This window comes from Ursus maritimus, unplaced genomic scaffold (genome assembly GCF_017311325.1).
Source record: "Ursus maritimus isolate PB19 unplaced genomic scaffold, ASM1731132v1 scaffold_21, whole genome shotgun sequence".
Classification (NCBI taxonomy): Eukaryota; Metazoa; Chordata; class Mammalia; order Carnivora; family Ursidae; genus Ursus; species Ursus maritimus.
The window spans coordinates 37,095,635-37,116,496 of NW_024424564.1; positions in this window are offsets into that span (position 1 = coordinate 37,095,635).

Sequence of the window (20,862 nt, forward strand, 5' to 3'; positions counted from 1 at the left end):
AACTGGGAGGTATTATGCTTAGTGAAATAAGTCAATCAGAGAAAGACAATTATCATATGGTTTCACTCATAGGTGGAATATAAGAAACAGTTGTGGATGTTATACGTAACTAATGAATCACTGAACACTACATCAAAAACTAATGATGTACTATACAGTGGCTAACTGAACATAATAAAAAAATAAAGTTAAATTAAAAAAATCACAGATACACCACAAACATAACTTGGAAAGAAAAGATTGCAAGCTGGTATAGTCACCCTGGAAAACAGTATGGAGATTCCTCAATAGCCAAACTGTGAAAGGAGCCAAGATATCCTTTGACAGATGAATGGATTAAGAAGTTGTGGTATATATATATTCAGCCATTGGAAAGGATGAATACCTATCATTTTCAACAAACATGGATGGAACTGGGAGGTATTATGCTGAAATAAGTCACAGTTGTGGATGTTATACGTAACTAATGAATCACTGAACACTACATCAAAAACTAATGATGTACTATACAGTGGCTAACTGAACATAATAAAAAAATAAAGTTAAATTAAAAAAATCACAGATACACCACAAACATAACTTGGAAAGAAAAGTATATATATATATATATATATATATATATTAATGCACATGTGATTTTTATATTTTATATAGTACATATATACCATATGATAAACAGGACACATAATTTTTCCCTTTAGCTTATAAATTCTACCTTTATCTCCATTTTTCCTCCAGTTCAATGCTACACTTTTGAGGTTATGTGAAGGCATACAGAAAGAAGGCTTCTGTATCTATAGATGAGTGGTTTAGAGCAAAGGAATTTATGACAGTCAAACACAGGGATAAGAAAATAAAACCTTATTGGTTTATGACCAAAATAGCATGTCTAATCAGGTTAATGTTGGCACACATTTCCAAATTCACAGGCAATTTCCAGCTTATGAATAGGCAAAGTTCCAAAAGCTCATTTGTAAGCATTCATTAAATGACAACTACTATTATTATCAGAGGCACACGTGACCTATGATAAATATGAAACAGCTCTGAAGATATAGTTAGAAGCAGTTTTCTCTGTCATAGAGAAAGCATGTGTATGTTCTGGAAGGTCTGAATCAACAGCATGAAGACCTTGGCACTAGGTTCTAGGCACTGGGACTCATTACTAGTGTGACTTAGCTGAACTCCCAGTATCATTATCTCTGTGGAAGCCTGTGCTTTGAGTTCTATCTCCCCTCCATTTATTGAAAACCTATTAAGACCAGAAGCTGAAGAAATAGTGGTAGCAAGGAGAGAGGAAGAAGAGCAAAGCACTGCATTCCCTATCAGGGAAATCCAGGGTCTCCATTCGACTCATGACCCAAGTGAATGCTACCATTGAGGAAGATGCTGAGTTCTCACATAGAAATACATGAAAACTGAGTCAGGTCACTCTTTGCAGACCTGTCATGAGCATCTGCTGTTGTGCTTGCCCAGCATAACCTTCTCACTGTTTGGGGAACAGTTCAGTTTTCATGGGTATCTACTCTCCCATGCTCTCAATCGATGCAGTTCAGGTAAGCTGACCACAACACACCAGGGGTGCACAAATGAGTGACTCAGGCCTAACAGATAAGAGTGATTGTTTTGTGATTAAAAAAAGTGATTGGTTCATGGACAGGTATGTGGGCACATGACCCAATGTGGATCAATGAGAGTCAGCCCTGGGACTCTTGCCAGAACAATTACAGAAGAGACATTTACTTTTGGGCTTGTAAAATTGTAGGATATAGAGCCAGTCTGAGAATTAAGCTCTCCTGGGACAGGGCTGAAGCAACATTTGAATAGCAAATCTGTTGTACCAAAACTATTGCTAGTGATCAATGAATGTCCTAGGTACTGCAACTTTTTCCTCACTTGGGGTAGTTTCCAGTGTCTTTTGGATTTCCAAAAGGCTGAGGATGGCCTTCCTCTTGCCTGTTGTTAAGCTTGATCTTACTGTCTCTATATCTACTCTCTACTACCCAAAGTCCTCTATATATTTTCTCCAGATAGCCAGTTAATGTTCATACTTTAGAATTCCTGCCAACCTGTCTTGATATGCCAGGGTTCAAAGAATGTATATATAGACCAAACTTAATGTAGCAAAACACCACTATGTAAGAAAGAAATTTCCAACAAAAATCTCTAAAATGAAATGGGATACCTCATAAAGTTCCACGTCACTGGAGGTATTCTGTATCACTAAGACTCAGCAAGGTGAACAAATCCAAAGCAAAGCAAGGCAAAGCCAAACAATAATCTAATTAAAAAGGGCATGCTCCTTGCACCACGACAAGCTACATTATTTTTCCAGTCTCTCTGGTATGGATAGATTTGCAATGGTGTTTTGGCTTTCCTATATCTCTCACTCCCCTTAATGACCAGGGATGTGCATTTTCAAGATGTATGTGACCACAGAACAATGTGGACTAAATTACAGATAGAAAGATTGATCTAAGGTCATGCCTAATTCAAAACATAATATAATAGAAACGCAGTTTGTTCATTGGTAAAACCAGTATAATATATAATCTGACTCCATTTTTTGAAGTTTGACTACTGAGAGCTTTTAAGCCTCACCCCTTCCTCCCTACATCTGGGAAAATTGTTAATAAAGCCAAGATGCTCCCTCTTTCGATGTTGATGGGAAGTTCAAATTCCCTAAACCCTCACCCTGGCCCAACCCCCTGACTACCAAAACAAAATGAAACAAAACACCCAAGTCAGTCCCATTTTCATGCTCTTTCTCAAGCCATCTCCTTGGGAGCCACCCTGCTTTCCCCAGAAAGCCTCATTATGTAATAAACTTTTTCATACCCTCTTGGTATATATGTGCCACTATCAGTCTTGACATACAAGCCCAATTTGGAATTGGGGTCCCTCTTGTTTCTGAGGAGTGGTCACATCATTGGGAATAATACTAAGTACTTTCAAGAATTATTGTGAGAATAAGAAATAAAGTAATAAAGTACAGTGTTTTACAATCACATAGCAGGTGCTCATAAGGTTGTGATAAAGTTGGCATGAGTTATTACAAAGCAATTTAGAACAGTGTCTAGGACATGTAAGTGCTTTCTAAGTGTTTGATAAATAAAGGGATTTTGTTATTTCTGCTAGTGTGTAATCAGTGCTTTAATTTTTGCACAAGAAAGGAAATCCATAATTGATATCTAAAATTGCATCCAGGGGCGCCTGGGTGGCACAGCGGTTAAGCGTCTGCCTTCGGCTCAGGGCATGATCCCAGCGTTATGGGATCGAGCCCCACATCAGGCTCTTCTGCTATGAGCCTGCTTCTTCCTCTCCCACTCCCCCTGCTTGTGTTCCCTCTCTCGCTGGCTGTCTCTCTCTCCGTCGAATAAATAAATAAAATCTTTAAAAAAAAAAAAAGAAAAACAAAATTTCTAATTCCTAGATGTCATTTTTCTGAGCCCAGGTATAGATAGATAGCATATTGATAAGAATGTGCATTTATGTTCTTTCATAGTAATAAACTGGAGAATATATAGGGTGGCTGGGATTGCCAGCTCTGGAAGAGTTTTAGTTCATTCAGGAATGGAGACCTCCCACTGGGATTCTGGTGATGGTAAAACAATGGAGCTGGAATAAGGTTCAACTCACACCACCTGGGAAAAATTCATGACAGAGATTCACACACACACACATACACACCCCTAACAAGCTGACCACTCTATGAAACGTAAGAGGAGAAGGGATCTAATTGTAATTTTTTAAAAGCCCCCAAGATTTCCAGAGGTAACAACCTCCAAAGAAGCCATGATAGAGACTTACCATGGCATTCTAGGCACGTTTCCAATTGGTACTCTCTCTCATGCAAGTTAAATGTGCATTTAATACACTCCACTATTAGCATATGGTTGCTGTTAATCTGTAGTCCTTTATCAAGTAAATTTCTGCAGCCTTTGACTTGAAGTATCTTTGAACTGCAGGGAGAAACGAGATCTGCATTGCATCAAGGGGAACTAGGACCTATTTGGAAAATGCACTGACAGCTACAGATAACAGCCTGGAAGACCTTTAGGAAGAAGAACCCTTAAATCCAGAAACATCATCAGGTTTGAGAGCCAATGTTTGGGACAGGTCAATCTAACCATTATGATCTTCCACCCAAGTGATGGTAGATGCTTCTATGAAAGAAGACACCCTCCAGAAACAATAATTGATGTTAGAACTATGATAGGCCATTGGTCTCTTGTCCCCATTGACCCTTAAAAAGGTTCTTTCTTTCCTTACAAGAGGTAAAGGGAGGATAAGACATTGTGGTCAGTGTGCTTTTAACTGGAAAATCTCTATCAGACACATTAAATCGAAATGCTAAATAAATGTTAATTCTCTTAGCCCACTTTCCCCCTTCCGCATTCTCATCCTTCATGCAAAGTGAAAAAGCCCCATGAAATCCTTTTAAATAAAATGAAAAGGAATGCGCTGAAGGAGCCCCATGGCCCTTCTAATAATGCAAGTGACTTAACAACGTGTGCAAAATATTTAACTAGAATAGAGTCCGAATTTTCAAAGTAAATAGTTTGTAGCCTCATTACCTCAATTTTAGACTAGCTGGAGGAAAATTTTTGGAAAACAGGAGAGGGGCCACCCCATGGGAGGCCAATAGGGCAAATTCCAGAAACTGTACGTCCCCACACCAAGCGTCCTGATGTTACCACACACTGCCAATGCTGGCAGCGCAGACTACTGCACAGATGCATATTCAGGAAGAGCTGACATTGGGGACCTCAATACACTCCCCAAATTATTCATTCTTACAAAGTGACTGCATTCTTTAGAGGTAAGTTACAGAGCAAGGTCATACTCCCAGGATTCCTGCTTTAGATAAAGAGACCTCTACAACCCCAGCCACAAAGGGTTTTTAGATTTGTATGTTTGGGTTGTGTTTTTATTTAAGGAAATGGAAAATGGGTATTGTGTTTTGTTGTTGCCCAAAGGCTAGCATAGTACCTGATATATCTAGGCATCCAGGATATCATGTGTTGTTTGAGTAATGAATGAACTAAACATATCACTTAGCAAACTGCCAGTCCTGTTAGGACTCTAAAAGAATGATAATAGCTAACACTAGTTTCTATTATATGCCAGACCCTGTTCTAAGTGCTTGAAGTTACTACATTTTTTTTTTACTTTTTTCTTACTTTTGCAATAGCTCTATGAGTTATGTAACAATTAATAGGACAACTATTATTATACCCACTCTACAGATGGGAATGTAGAGATTCATAACGATTAACTAATTTGCCCCAGATTCTCAGCTTATAGTTGGAGCAGCTGACTGAATTTAGCCCAGGCAATCTGGTTCTGGAGTCAGTGCCCCTAAGCACTAAGCAATACTGCCTCACAAGAATTGTAGAAGCAAAATTTCCACTTATACTGGACCCTTCTTACAAAGAGACACTTGAACCTATGTATAACCATGTGTGTTTTAATAAATACACACCTACATCCTGTGGAAGTAGCATAGTCTGAAATCCTGAACTCTCTTCTATCTAGTGAGGATCCAGAACTTAAGTATATACAATCCCTTTCAATTGGATTAGGGAGAAAAACCTCACGGTTCAAACTAAGCAACAGTTTGCAAATGCACACATTTATATGACATCCCAGACATAAAAATTAATGAGCCAGATTTGGTTTGAGATACTATTATGAAAAATAATCATATTTAAGTTATGGAAGACCCAAGACTGCTCTTCTGAGTGTAATCATTAACTCAAACAGGTCAGATCTGATGCTGGAACACACAGAAAGAAGTTCAGGCCATTACTATTTCTGAACGCTCCCAACTCTATAAAATAAAGAAATACAAACACGTGGCTACTTGATATGCAGGTTTTCTTAGATATTTACAAGGTAATAATTTAACAAGTTAATTATTATTTTTTTCTTTTAGCTTTCTTTTCTTTTTTTTTTAGAGAGAGAGGGGGGCAAAGAGAGAGAGAATGAGCAGTGGGGAGGGGCAGAGGGAAAGAAAGAGAGAATCCCAAGGAGGCTCCACTCCCTGCACAGAGCCCTATGCGGGGCTCAATCTCACAACCCTGAGATCATGACCTGAGCCAAAAACAAGAGTTGGGTGCTTAACCGACTGAACCACCCAGGCACCCCTAACAAGTTAATTTTTAAACAAAAAATATGGTGTACAAATTGTGCCATTTAAAGGGCAACTAAAGTATTTATAAAAACATTACTTCAAAATATACTTGATAATGGGATGCAAGTTTAAAGTTGCTGATAAATGTAATCTTGGTGAATGTGGGTAAAATTTCATTTGGAGATGTGATTTTTGAGACCCTTCCTGAATGTCCTGAGCCAAATGGCCTTTCTAGTACCCTGTGGCAGACCTTGGTGGAATCTAACATGTCCTTTCCTTCCCTCCTTCCTTCCTTCCTTCAATTTATCTAACATTTCAAACAGATTATTTATCATTTTACATTCACCTAATCGAAGATTCTAGGAGTCTAAAAATGATTACAGTCAAAATTCTCTGTCCCACCTCTGCCCCCTCATCTTTTGTTTTGTTTTGTTTTTTAAGATTTATTTATTTATTTGAAAGAGAGAGATAGAGCACACAGAGAGAGAGGGAGAAGCAGACTCCCCGCTGAGGAGAGGACCCTGGGATCATGACCTGAGCCAAAGGCAGAGCTTAACCAACTGAGTCATCCAGGCACCCCTACCCTCTCACTTAACTAGTTCCTCCCTTCCCCCAATACATGACCACTCATACTAGCTCCTTGTATAGCATTTCAGAGATTATTTTTCTTTATATGCAAATGAATACCAATACTTATCTCCCCCCATATTCACAACGTACTACAGATGCCCCCCGTACCTTTATTTCTTAACAACATAACATGTCTTTGAGATTACTTCCTATCAGTACATAGAAGCTTCCTTACTCTTTGCATGCCTATATTTCATTGTAGGCTTGTTGTAAAATATATTTAGCCAATGCCCTATTGATGAATATTTAGGTTCTATCCCACTATTTTCTTATTTCATACAATGCACAAACATGTCTGTCCCTCTTCTTACTTGGTTCATCTACTTCCTAACCATGTCTGTTTTCTTGATGGATTCTCTCAACTGTTCACGTTAAATACCGGTCTTCCACAGGATTTCCTCTCGTTAGGAAATCCCAACTACCTTCCTATCTCAACTTTCATATCTCAATACATGTTTAAGATTCTAAATTTATATCTGCACCCCCTCCCTCCTGAGCATTCCACATCTAACCATCTAAAGGACACACCAAACCCAACACGACTAAGTACAAAACTGCCATCCTTACCCCACAACCTCATTTCCTCCTGTATTAATATTTCCATTAACTAACTTTATTTGGTGGCCAACTTGATGAAACTGGTCACTCAAACAGGCATCAAATACTTTATTCTGTATCCTAATGGTTCTCAAATCTTCCCCTCTCCTCTTCATCTCTATATTTTTGCCTTAGTTCAGTCTCTGGTCATCTTCCACCCAACTTTCATCTTCTAACTGGCTTCTAACTCTAAACTACGTGTTGCAAACTGAAATCCCAATAGGTAACTTAATTGAATAAAACAGGTCAGGTATAGATATTTTGGTGTGACGGCATCCTGGGGAACACATGCTTCATCTAGAACACTTCCAGGTCTTTAAGTGCAAAATGTGGGTTGCTAGGGGCGCCTGGGTGGCTCAGTTGTTAAATGTCTGCCTTCAGCTCAGGGCGTGATCCCAGAGTCCTGGGATCGAGCCCCGCGTCGGGCTCCTCCACTGGGAGCCTGCTTCTTCCTCTCCCACTCCCCCTGCTTGTGTTCCCTCTTTCACTGGCTGTCTCTATCACTGTCAAATAAATAAATAAAATCTTTTAAAAAATAATGTGGGTTGCTAAATTTAGCAAATAAAAATTCAAGTCTCCCATGCAATATTTGGGACATACTTAACACTACAAAACTGGCCACTGTTCAGCTGAAATTCGAAATCAGTTGTGTGTCCTGTATTTTATCCAATAACCCTATCCAGACCCTTCTTCAGAGATAAGAGGGAGAGGACAAAAGAGATGACTGATGACGTATGCTAACAGACAGTGGGGTTGAAAAGTCAGGTTGTTGGCACAAGAAGGTCTAGTTAATCCCAGGAGATAGAAAAGTCAAAGAAGGCAGGAACTAATAAAAATGAATTTTGCATAGTGGATACCCATTGGATTACTCATCTCTTGTGTGTTGAATTGGGTTCCCCAAAAATATATGTTCAAGTCCTAAGCCCCAGTATGTGTGAATGTGACTTTATTTGCAACTAGGGTCTTTGCAAATTTAATAAAGTTAAAATGAGGTCATACTGGATTAGGGTGGGCCCTAGTACAATGACTGGTATCCTTATAAAAAGAGGGAAATTTGAACACAGAGACAGAGAGGGGAACACCAAGTAAAAACGTAGGCAGAGATTGGAGTGATGTAGCTACAAACCAAACAACGCCAAGGATTGCTAATCACCACCAGAAGCTAGGAGGAGGTAAGGAAGAATTCTTCCCTAAGGCCTCCAGATAGAGCATGACACCTTGATCTTGGGCTTCAAGCCTCTAGAACTGCAAGAGAGTAAATTTCTGTTGTTTTAAGCCACCCAGTTTGTGGTAATTTGTTATAGCAGCCCTAAGAAATTAAGCCCTTTCCCCCTGTAACCCACTTTCAGCAGCAATGCTGGTATGCAACTGGTCTGAAGCAGAGACAACAGGAATAAAACCAGTGACCACAGCTGAGCTGGTGTCCTTTCCCCTGGTTTGGTACTATGAGATTCTGGTCATTCTCTGGTAACTGGACCTCAACTATGTAAACTTGGGAACCTATCTATCTGTCCTGCTACAAGGTCTGGAAACTCAAAGCCAGTCCCTCTGCAGAGATAGAACCAGCCCTGATAATAAGTAAGCCACTGATTCTAGTCTGTCCCTGTGGCCCAGCCCAGATCTTTGCCCTTGGGTTTCTAAGAAGACCATTTGCCCTTATAACAAATTCTCACTTTTCAATTAAACTAGCTTGAGCTAGATTCACTTAAGGTGTCTCTGTTACCTGCTACCAGAAGACCCATCCCAGAGTTTATAAGAACCTCTGTGAGGAATGGAGAAGAGGCCATTCAGGTACTAGTTTGCTAGGGCTTCTGTAACAAAATTCCACAAACCAGGTGAGACTAGAAGTCCAAAATCAAGGTGTTGGCAAGGATAGTTCCTTCTGAGGGCCTTGAGGGAACGATCTATTCCAGGCCTCTCTCCTTGGCCTATAGATGGCCACTTTCATGTTCATTTGGCATTCTCTCCATGTGTCTATCTCGAAATTTCCAAGTTTTTTATAAGGACATCAGTCATATTGGATTAGAGTATCCCCTAATGACCTCATTTTAGCTTGATCACCTCTGTAAAGACCCTCTCTCCAAATAAGGTCAAGTTCTGAGGTACTGAGGGTTAGGACTTCGAAATATAAATTTTTGTGGGAATATAATTCAACCCATAACAGTTCTAGGAAGCCCATCTAAAACTACAAGTACTAACATTTGCAAAAACTTACTAAGTTACTTTATACCCACTGGTCAAACAAAGGGCAGGTTATTCTTGGCAGTGCCCTACCTTGTTTTCAAAATATGGCTCAGATTCTGAGTCAAAGAAAACTGTGCCAACTCTAATTTCACTAAAGACTTAAGCACAGAAACTTGGTTTAATCCTCTTTGCTTCTCTCACTATCCACTGAAACTTCAGTGTTCTCAAACTACCCCCTCAGACCTAAGAGGCTGCATTTACAAAGTTTCACGTGTTTTAGTCACCATCTTTGATCTTGTAAAAGTTTTTAAACTTTTACATTCAAAGAGAGATATCAATGAAGATGTTCAGACAGGACTTTGCTAATTACTTTCAGAGACAAGGGTTCTAGAAGGGGTCCCTAGTCCAGGATCTGTTTTGCATGGGTTGAAACAACAAAACTTACAGTCTCAGGTGTTTTTGTGTGTACTCATTTTAAATTTTCTTGCAGATAAGTATATTTCTAAGAAGTTTCTATTACTCAAGAAATGCCATATTTGTATAATGATAGCTAAATGAAGAGGGCTTCCAAATATCTTGGCAGCCCAAGATTCAAAATCTGGTTCTCAAATTTTAGGTTCAAAACCCTACCTAGGGAAAACTGATGCTCACAAAGCTGTTAAAAGACTGATGTATAAACCAGAATGTCAAGGTATTTACCCAGTTCTGGGTATAGGCCTTTAAAGGAAAAGCCTACTCATGTTTTGTATTCAAGTAAGCTCCTTTACTGGAAGCATGTGGACTCGAGCAGCACCAGGTGTGGACTATGATGGACACAGGAGTGTACCATCCCATCTCTCTCCCCTTGCATTCCCTCAGCTGCAGAGGCTATGATGGTTAATAGCTCATGCAATCCTTAGCTGAAGCCAGCCTCTGCATTCAAGATCATGCCCTTTCTCAGTGCAGTGTGCACGTTTTGACTGAAAAGGCTTGGTAAGAAGGCTTGGTCTCTTGCTCCAATTCATGACAACTCAGGACAAGTCTGCACGGCCATTTTTTTTTTTAAAGATTTTATTTATTTGACAGAGAGAGCGCGACAGCCAGCAAGAGAGGGAACACAAGCAGGGGGAGTGGGAGAGGAAGAAGCAGGCTCCCAGCGGAGGAGCCCGATATGAGGCTCGATGCCAGGACGGATCACGCCCTGAGTCGAAGGCAGAAGCTCAATGACTGAGCCACCCAGGTGCCCCTGCAGGGCCATTTCTGCTCCAAAGGGGTTAGCTTAGGCCTCTGTTGTGGCAGCCTTATCTCCCAACTTCTTCCTCTGCCACATTCTTGTTTCGTTCATTAGTCCAGAGGTATTGATCCTGACAGCTCTCCGCAATTAATTTCCTGCATATAAAACTCCATTTCAGAGTCTGCTTCCCAAGGAATCTGATCTGCAAATATGCATAACTGGAGATGACTGTACTATCAATTTTTTTTTTACCAAAGATAAGAAGGGCAATAAATATAATCGTCCTACAGCAACTACTTATTTGGCAGGGACTAGACTAGATAAAAAGGGATAAAAAGATGAATGTATCTACCAGTAGATACTCATACATACATACATAGCCACAGGATAGAGATGTCTTATGGAAGCTCCAAGTAGGATCAAGGAACGTTTCCTGGAGATGATGCCCGATCTGACTTGGGAGGGATAAGTAAGAGTTCACACCAAGGGAAGGAAGATAAGAAAACATTCCAGGTAGAGGGAAGCATTTGTAGTGTGGTCAGGGCAGTCATAATTATTACTAAATTTACCAGAACATGGAGTTGGCCAGAAGAAGTTTTATACCACCAAATTTAGCTCATTCCGTAAACCAGTCACAATTACAAACAGAAGTGGTCGGTGGCTGGGTGGGTGGAGTGGAGTGGCACCACAGTATTCTCAGTGCTTAGATCTTAAATTTTAGATTTTAAAGAAGGAGAAGAGAGTGGAGAAAGAGGGCAGCAGTATTACCATCCAACACACGACCTCTTTACTGTGTCCTCTGTTTGAACACCAGAGGGAAGGACATCCTTCTATCAAGTATACACAGAGATTTTCCCTTGAGCCGCCTCTCAGTCCATACAACACCCTCAGCTATTGGGCAATCCCTTCCCTCTGGATGCCTTTCCTCCTCTTTCTTCCAAGTCCTCATCATTCTTCTCAGCCCTCTGCCCTACCCTAAGGCCTTACTTATTCTTTCTAGACTATGACTCAGGTGACTAGTTAATTGGGGTCACCAGTATTTCCCTTCGTGGAGCCAGTGGCCATCTTTGGATGTGGGAGAGAAAAGGCTTCAAGTGCTGTGCTTAGGTGAAGGGGATGAAGAAAACTGCCCTTTTATTCCAGCCTCTGAGTGAAACATTCACAAGACAATCCAATCACCTGCTCATGTTGGCCATTTCCCATAATATAAATCAAATGTTCTGGTAGGCAAACGGTCTGAATTTTTCCTCCTCTTTGCAACAAAGACACTTTCTCTCTTCCCTTTTCTAAATCTTAGTTTGGTATGGGAAAGAACCCTCAAAGAGGAATAGACAGGCACCTCACCCCAGGAACGGACATCCTGATACATAAAATGGCATGCAGAGATACCCCAGCAAATAAGTGATGAGCCAGTGTTGAAACTCTGTTCTGTTTGGCTCCAAAGCCCATGGATGTTTCACAGTGTTCTGTGGAATGAGGGCAGCATAGGGATCTTACATGTACAGAGCATTTTCTATGTGCCAGTCCGGTGTGAGGTGTTTTACACTGGTCATCTCATCTAATTCACCCAACAATGCTATGAGGAGATACAAACTCAAGAGCAATCCTTCCCAAAGAATTCCACCAAAATGCCCTCAACATGCAGAGAAGAGGCAGCTCTCATCCTGGGTGATCCAGGGGTGTGGCTGTAAGCAAATGCTGCAAATAAGAAATATTGGTGTGGCCTCATTTCCTATATAATTTCACCAAAAAATTTAGGCTTCAACTCCATAAAATGTTTGTTTTAATTTTAAAACAACACGGAAATCAACATTCCATAAAAATCTCCCTGTTTATGTTGTGACTCCCTTCACCTTGTTTCTGATGCATCGCTAAGTGGAAACTTTCAGCAATAAGCTTATCTTACTATACTTTATGTCAGCAAATAGCAGGATGTAATTTGCATGGGAAGAGAAACTTTGCCTGTCTTGTTTACCACAGTATCCCCAGCACATAAAGCAGGTGTGGAACATAACAGGGGCTCACAGTACTTGCTGGAATGACAGTAAGAGGCAATCCCTGGAGTGTAGGCTTTTTGTAAATAGTTGGATCATTCTCTTAATCCCTATTTTCATGAGAAACTGAGGAACAATCTATAAAACTGTATAATGTGCAAACATTATATGTATTGTATGGGAAGATAGTCAGGATTAGTCTAAAACTTGCCCAAACTAGGGAAACAGCTCCTCTTATAACAAGACTTATTTTGATTCTCTTTTTCCTTTCGGTGAGAAGGATATTGTGGACACAGGAGATGTAAGGGGAACAAATAGTGCCATTCCACCTTGGTTCCATATAAAATGCTCCATTTATACTCCATTAGTACTGCTTCCATCTCTCAGTCAGGGGTGAGAGTCCTCAACCATCCAAGCAGTAGACTGGTTGCCTATTTGAGTCAATCTTGTAATTTTTTTCTAACAAGATGGATCATAAAGGTATTTTGCCTCCTCTTATTATCTTCTCTAGGGCAGAAGTTATGGGCTTATAACAAGATCTGTTATGATCTGAATGTTTGTATCCCCCCCCAAATTTATATGTTGAAACCCTAGCCCCCAATATAACAGTATTAGAAGGTGGGCCTCTGGAAGTAATTAGGATGAGGTCATGAGGGTAGAGCCCCCATGGTGGGATTAATGTCCTTAGAAGAAGAAGAAGAAACCAGAGCTCTCTCTTGCCACCATGTAAGGATACACCTAGAAGGTGGCCATCTGCAAACCAGGAACAGAGTTCTTACCAGGAACCAAGTCTGCTGGGATCCCTATCTCAGATTTTAATTCTCCAGAAGTATGAGAAAATAAGTGTCTGCTGTTTACACTGCCCAGTCTATGGTATTTCGTTACAGCAGCCCAAGCTGAGACTGTATCCAATCATAAGTTTCTTTTTGTCTTGTTTTAAATACGAGATAAGTTTCTTTCTAGTTATAAAACTGTTAAAAGAAAACAAGCATATTTTCTAAATAAAAGGGCTTTAAGATGGGATTTGTAGATGTTACTTGTTTTCTTTCCTTATAGTAGCTACACAGCCTTTCTCTGGGAAAGGGGCACCAAAATTTTGTTGTAACTTTCTTAACAACAATAGACAATTGTCATAGTGTGTTAGTCTCAACTGCTTCCCCTGATAAGGAAAAACTGTTACCTGGCCTTGTCATGACACAGATTCTCCCAAGGATTTCCCATAATAATGATCTATTGTATTGAGAAAAGCAGGTTATGAAATTGCATGTATTATATATCTTTAGTAACACACATATTTATAGGCATAAAAAATGTTTCGGAAGGATATACCCAAGGATGTTAATAGAAGTTATACCTACATATTAGAATTGTGTGTAATTTTTAATTTTTTCCTTTTTGTTTACCTATTCTAAATTCTTGTGCCACAAAAATGTACTGCTTTTGTAATATGAAAAAAATGTTTCGACTACTAAAATAATACAGGATTCAGAAAAGCTACGTAAACAGCTTTTGAGAGGACCAAAATTGCACTTAGATTCTATGGCTTTCGGAAGGAGGTAAGAAAACCAACATTTACTGAGTACTTGGTATGTTTCAGCAATTCTGCAAGATGAGTGGTATTATTCCCATTTTACAGATGAGAAAACATGAGGCCCAAGAAGGTTATATAAATAATTTAAATCACATACTGGTACAAAGCAAAACCAGAATTAAACCAGATTCTTCTAATCCCAATGGCCACACTCTCTCTACTTGACCAGACAGCTTCTAGCACTGCATGGTAGAAAGCACCAGGGACCTGGTTTTACTCATCACCTCTCATGGCACCTTGTATACAACAGGCTGTCAATAATGGCTGCACCTAAGTTGCATCTGAGTTGAGTTCCTTTCTTACAGCTCAGGGCAGGAGTACCACGCGAGGCTCACAGGCATCTACTCGCCCCTTTACTCACCCTGAGTAAAGACGAATGGCTGTGAGAATCTTATTACAACTGCAGGGCAAAGTGCTGCGTCTTTTAAGACTAAATATGGCTTTCATTCTCTCTGCTTGTGGTAAAAACCCATTATTAGGGTGACTTAGATCCCTTTGATAATTTTGAGATACACGTGCTCTTAAAGGAAGCATCTCTACCTCATGCTTGACTGACAATTGGCCTCTTTGTTTAACAACTGGCAAAACATCACAGTGCTGCCTCAACTGCCCTTTGTTCCCCGTCCTGTTAGATGTTTTGTTAAGCATTAATATGACTTTGATTTCCCATCACACCAAGGAACTTTGGGCGATTTATTTATTATCTCTCCTTGACGTCACATCACTTCTGTGAAGAGCATAATTGCTAACCATTGTTTTCCCATCGTTAAAATGAACATAGTAGCACGCTGGACATTGCACTTCATGGAATAAGTTTAGCAAAGTGGCAAGTAATTGGCAAAAACTAATGTTACAGATGGAAGAATGGCAGACTATGAACAGAATGTGGTTGAGGGACGATACTTAGGGAGTGGAGAAAATCATGTGGGATGTGTGGTGATGGAGGGAAGGTACCTGTGTTACAACAAGGACTATTTATGAAGCTCTCATAATGGGCCAGACCCTGGGCTAAGTGCTTTATACGTGTTATGTGATTCATTCCCATAAGCAGGAGCTGATCTGAGTTGTGTGAGGCTCTGAAGTTCATACACTTTGGGGTGGGGGTCTTTTCGATTGTAAAATTAAAAATACAGCACGCCTAAAGACTCCCTAGGAAGGGCCCATACAAGTGAGGTGCCTTGATGCTTAAACTTTCTTAGCTTCATGGTAAACCCATAAACCCTCTCAAGTATGTACTACCCATTCTAGGAATGAGGAATTGAGGAAGCTCAATGAGGTTAAACATAACCCCATCACAGAGCTCCCAAGTGGCAGAGCAAGTATTCCAACCAGGCTTCCAAAATCCTTAAAGAATTTCCCAAAGCCACCAAATTGACAATTCATGAGGACAAAACTCCCCTGAAACAGCAGCACAACACCTTGATGTGGTTCTGAGAGTTTCCTGGCAGGACCAGCCCCTGTCAGAACCTGTAGGGCTTGGAGTTGCGGAAACTTGCCTGGTCTCTGCAGGGATTTGCATCTGTTAGATTCACAGAATCTGTAAAGCCACTGCTGAGGGAGAGGGAAAGACAAGTTTTAATGACTCTGCTCATTGTGTCCACAAACCAAACAGCATGGGAGAAAAAAAAAATTCTTTTTAAGACATACATATTTAATTTATCCATGGTCCTGCATAAGAAGCTACCAGTGTTCAAAGCTGGATCTAATGATGGGCTGGTGAACCATCTCAAGGGGCCAAGGGAGCCCTAATTTGTTTGTAGTGTTTTCCAATTTCTATGGTGTCAACACTCCTATCATGACTGGTTTCAAGCTACCTATGGTTGATTGGCTTGCAAAATTCCTGAATATTCAGCAATCAGCTCTTACAAGCAGGTATAAGCCATTCCAGCACACCGTTGGCTGGAGGTTTGACTTGACTGCGATGGTCATGGTCTCCAGTCCTTTGGATATTATAAAGAAAAAATTTAGAGGCAAAGGCACCTGGGTAGCTCAGTTGGTTAAGCATCCAACTGTTGGTTTTGGCTCAGGTCATGATCTCAGGGTCCTGAGAGGGAGCCCCATGTCTAGCTCCGTCATCACCAGTCTGCTTGTCCTTCTCCCTCTGTTCCCTCTCACCTCTGGAATAAATAAAATACTTAAAAAAAAACCTCAGAGGCAAATATTCTCAGCCTTGAAATCTTGTCTAGTTGGCCCTGTGGATAGAAGGCTTGAGATTGTTAAATCTCAAGAATGTTAGGGAAGTGAGTTAGGGCTGCTGCACAGTCCACAGGGACCCATTTATAAAATCTTTCTGCCACATGTTCTCAACTACTATGTCCCTCCCTAGCCACCAGGCCTGTTGACCCCCCTCAAGCCTCTGCTCTCCCTTCACCCCATGAGTAACTACAACAGCCAAGGATAGGACCACTGGTAAAGGCAAAAGTGACCAATCCAACCTCCTATTTTACAGATAGGAAACTGAGGCCCAAGGAGAGGAAAAGTGACAAGAGTCGTACAGAATTTTAAATAATTTTAGTGGGCCACTCTCAGAAATAGACAGAACACCCTGGCAAAAACTAAGCAAAGAATCAAAGGCTTTGAATGCCATACTCGACGAGTTGGACCTCTTAGATATATATAGAACACTACACCCCAGAACCAAAGAATACTCATTCTATTCTAATGCCCATGGAACATTCTCAAGAATAGACCATGTTCTGGGACACAAAACAGGTCTCAGCCGATACCAAAAGATTGAAATTATCCCCTGCATATTCTCAGACCACAACGCTCTGAAATTGGAACTCAACCACAAGGAAAAATTTGGAAGAAACTCGAACACTTGGAGACTAAGAACCATCCTGCTCAGGAATGACTTGATAAACCAGGAAATCAAAAATCAAATTAAACAATTTATGGAGACCAATGAGAATGAAAATACAACAGTCCAAAACCTATGGGATACTGCAAAGGCAGTCCTAAGGGGGAAATACATAGCCATCCAAGCCTCACTCAAAAGAATAGAAAAATCTAAAATGCAGTTTTTATATTCTCACCTCAAGAAGCTGGAACAGCAACAGAGGGACAGGCCTAATCCACGCACGAGGAAGCAGTTGACCAAAATTAGAGCTGAAATCAATCAAGCAGAAACCAGAAGTACAGTAGAGCAGATCAACAGGACTAGAAGCTGGTTCTTTGAGAGAATCAATAAAATAGACAGACCACTGGCAAGACTTATCCAAAAGAAAAGAGAAAGGACCCAGATTATTAAAATTATGAATGAAAAAGGAGAGGTCACGACGAACACCATTGAAATTGGAAGGATTATTAGAAATTTTTATCAACAGCTATATGCCAATAAACTAAGCAATCTGGAAGAGATGGAATCCTTCCTGGAAACCTATAAACTACCAAGATTGAAACCGGAAGAAATTGATTCCTTAAACAGGCCAATTAATTATGAAGAAATTGAGTCAGTGATAAACAACCTTCCAAATAACAAAACTCCAGGCCCGGACGGTTTTCCTGGGGAATTCTACCAAACATTCAAAGAAGAAATAATACCTATTCTCCTAAAGCTATTTCAAAAAATAGAAACAGAAGGAAAGCTACCAAACTCATTCTATGAGGCCAATATTACCTTGATCCCCAAACCAGGCAAAGACCCCCTCAAAAAGGAGAATTACAGACCGATTTCCCTAATGAATATGGACGCCAAAATCCTCAACAAGATACTTGCTAATAGAATCCAACAGTACATTAAAAGGATTATCCATCACGATCAAGTGGGATTCATACCTGGGATGCAAGCGTGGTTCAATATTCGCAAATCAATCAGCGTGATACATCATATCAACAAGAAAAGACTCAGGAACCATATGATCCTCTCAATCGATGCCGAAAAAGCATTTGACAAAATACAGCATCCTTTCCTGATTAAAACCCTTCAGAGTGTAGGAATAGAAGGTACATTTCTCAATCTCATAAAAGCCATCTATGAAAAGCCTACTGCAAATATTATTCTCAATGGGGAAAAGCTGGAAGCCTTTCCCTTAAGATCAGGAACTCGACAAGGATGCCCACTCTCGCCACTATTATTCAACATAGTACTAGAAGTCCTTGCAACAGCAATCAGACGACAAAAAGGGATCAAAGGTATTCAAATTGGCAAAGAAGAAGTCAAAATGTCTCTCTTTGCAGATGACATGATACTCTATATGGAAAACCCAAAAGAAGCCACTCCCAAACTATTAGAAGTTATAGAGCAATTCAGTAACGTGGCGGGATACAAAATCAATGCTCAGAAATCAGTTGCATTTCTATACACGAATAACGAGACCGAAGAAAGAGAAATTAGGGAATCCATCCCATTTACAATAGCACCAAAAACCATACGTTACCTTGGAATTAACTTAACCAGAGACGTAAAGGACCTATATTCTAGAAACTATAAATCACTCTTGAAAGACATTGAGGAAGACATAAAAAGATGGAAAGATATTCCATGCTCATGGATTGGAAGAATTAACATAGTTAAAATGTCCATGCTACCCAGAGCAATCTACACTTTCAATGCTATCCCGATCAAAATACCGAGGACATTTTTCAAAGAACTGGAACAAATAGTCCTTAAATTTGTATGGAAACAGAAAAGGCCCCGAATCTCCAAGGAACTGTTGAAAAGGAAAAACAAAGCTGGGGGCATCACAATGCCGGATTTCGAGCTGTACTACAAAGCTGTGATCACAAAGACAGCATGGTACTGGCACAAAAACAGACACATAGACCAATGGAACAGAATAGAGAGCCCAGAAATGGACCCTCGGCTCTTTGGGCAACTAATATTTGATAAAGCAGGAAAAAACATCCGGTGGGAAAAAGACAGTCTCTTCAATAAATGGTGCTGGGAAAATTGGACAGCTACATGCAAAAGAATGAAACTTGACCACTCTCTCACACCATACACAAAAATAAACTCCAAATGGATGAAAGACCTCGATGTGAGACAGGAATCCATCAAAATTCTAGAGGAGAACATAGGCAGCAACCTCTACGACATCGGCCAAAGCAACCTTTTTCATGACACATCCCCAAAGGCAAGAGAAACAAAAGATAAAATGAATTTATGGGACTTCATCAAGATTAAAAGTTTCTGCACAGCCAAGGAAACAGTCAGAAAAACTAAGAGGCAGCCCACGGAATGGGAGAATATATTTGCAAATGACACTACAGATAAAGGACTGGTATCCAAGATCTACAAAGAACTTCTCAAACTCAATACACGAGAAACAAATAAACAAATCAAAAAATGGGCAGAAGATATGAACAGACACTTTTCCAATGAAGACATACAAATGGCTAACAGACACATGAAAAAATGTTCAAAATCATTAGCCATCAAGGAAATTCAAATCAAAACCACACTGAGATACCACCTTACGCCAGTTAGAATGGCAAAAATAGACAAGGCAAGAAACAACAATTGTTGGAGAGGATGTGGAGAAAGGGGATCCCTCCTACATTGTTGGTGGGAATGCAAGTTGGTACAGCCACTCTGGAAAACAGTGTGGAGGTCCCTTAAAAAGTTAAAAATTGAGCTACCCTATGATCCAGCCATTGCACTACTGGGTGTTTACCCCAAAGATACAGACGTAGTGAAGAGAAGGGCCATATGCACCCCAATGTTCATAGCAGCAATGTCCACAATAGCTAAATCGTGGAAGGAGCCGAGATGCCCTTCAACAGATGACTGGATTAAGAAGTTGTGGTCCATATATACAATGGAATATTACTCAGCAATCAGAAAGAATGAGTTCTCAACATTTGCTGCAACATGGACGGCACTGGAGGAGATAATGCTTAGTGAAATAAGTCAAGCAGAGAAAGACAACTATCATATGATTTCTCTCATCTATGGAACATAAGAACTAGGATGATCAGTAGGGGAAGAAAGGGATAAAGAAAGGGGGGGTAATCAGAAGGGGGAATGAAACATGAGAGACTATGGACTATGAGAAACAAACTGAGGGCTACAGAGGGGAGGGGGGTGGGGGAATGGGATAGACCGGTGATGGGTAGTAAGGAGGGCACATATTGCATGGTGCACTGGGTGTTATACGCAACTAATGAATCATCGAACTTTACATCAAAAACCAGGGATGACTACGGTATGGACTAACATAATAAAAAAATATTATTATAAAAAAAGGGGTGTCATCTACCATATAAAAACATCTTACCCCTTTTCCCCCAAAGTACAGAATAATTCTTTTAAGATGGAGCAGAAGAGAGGAGAGTTGACAGAGGTCATACCTAATGTACTCTTTTTTCTGAGCAATAAGAAGCAGAGTCATCTTCCCAAGGGCATGCTGGTGTGCAGGTGCAGGGGTTGTTTGTGAGGGAACAGGCTGGGAGTTTGAGAAAGGTGTCAAAGGCTAATAAGGTGAGATGCAGCAGTTAAGAGACCAGACTTTGGAGAGAGGGAGGCAAGATGGTAGAAGAGTGGGGAACCTCGTTTCATCTGGTCCCTTGAATTTAG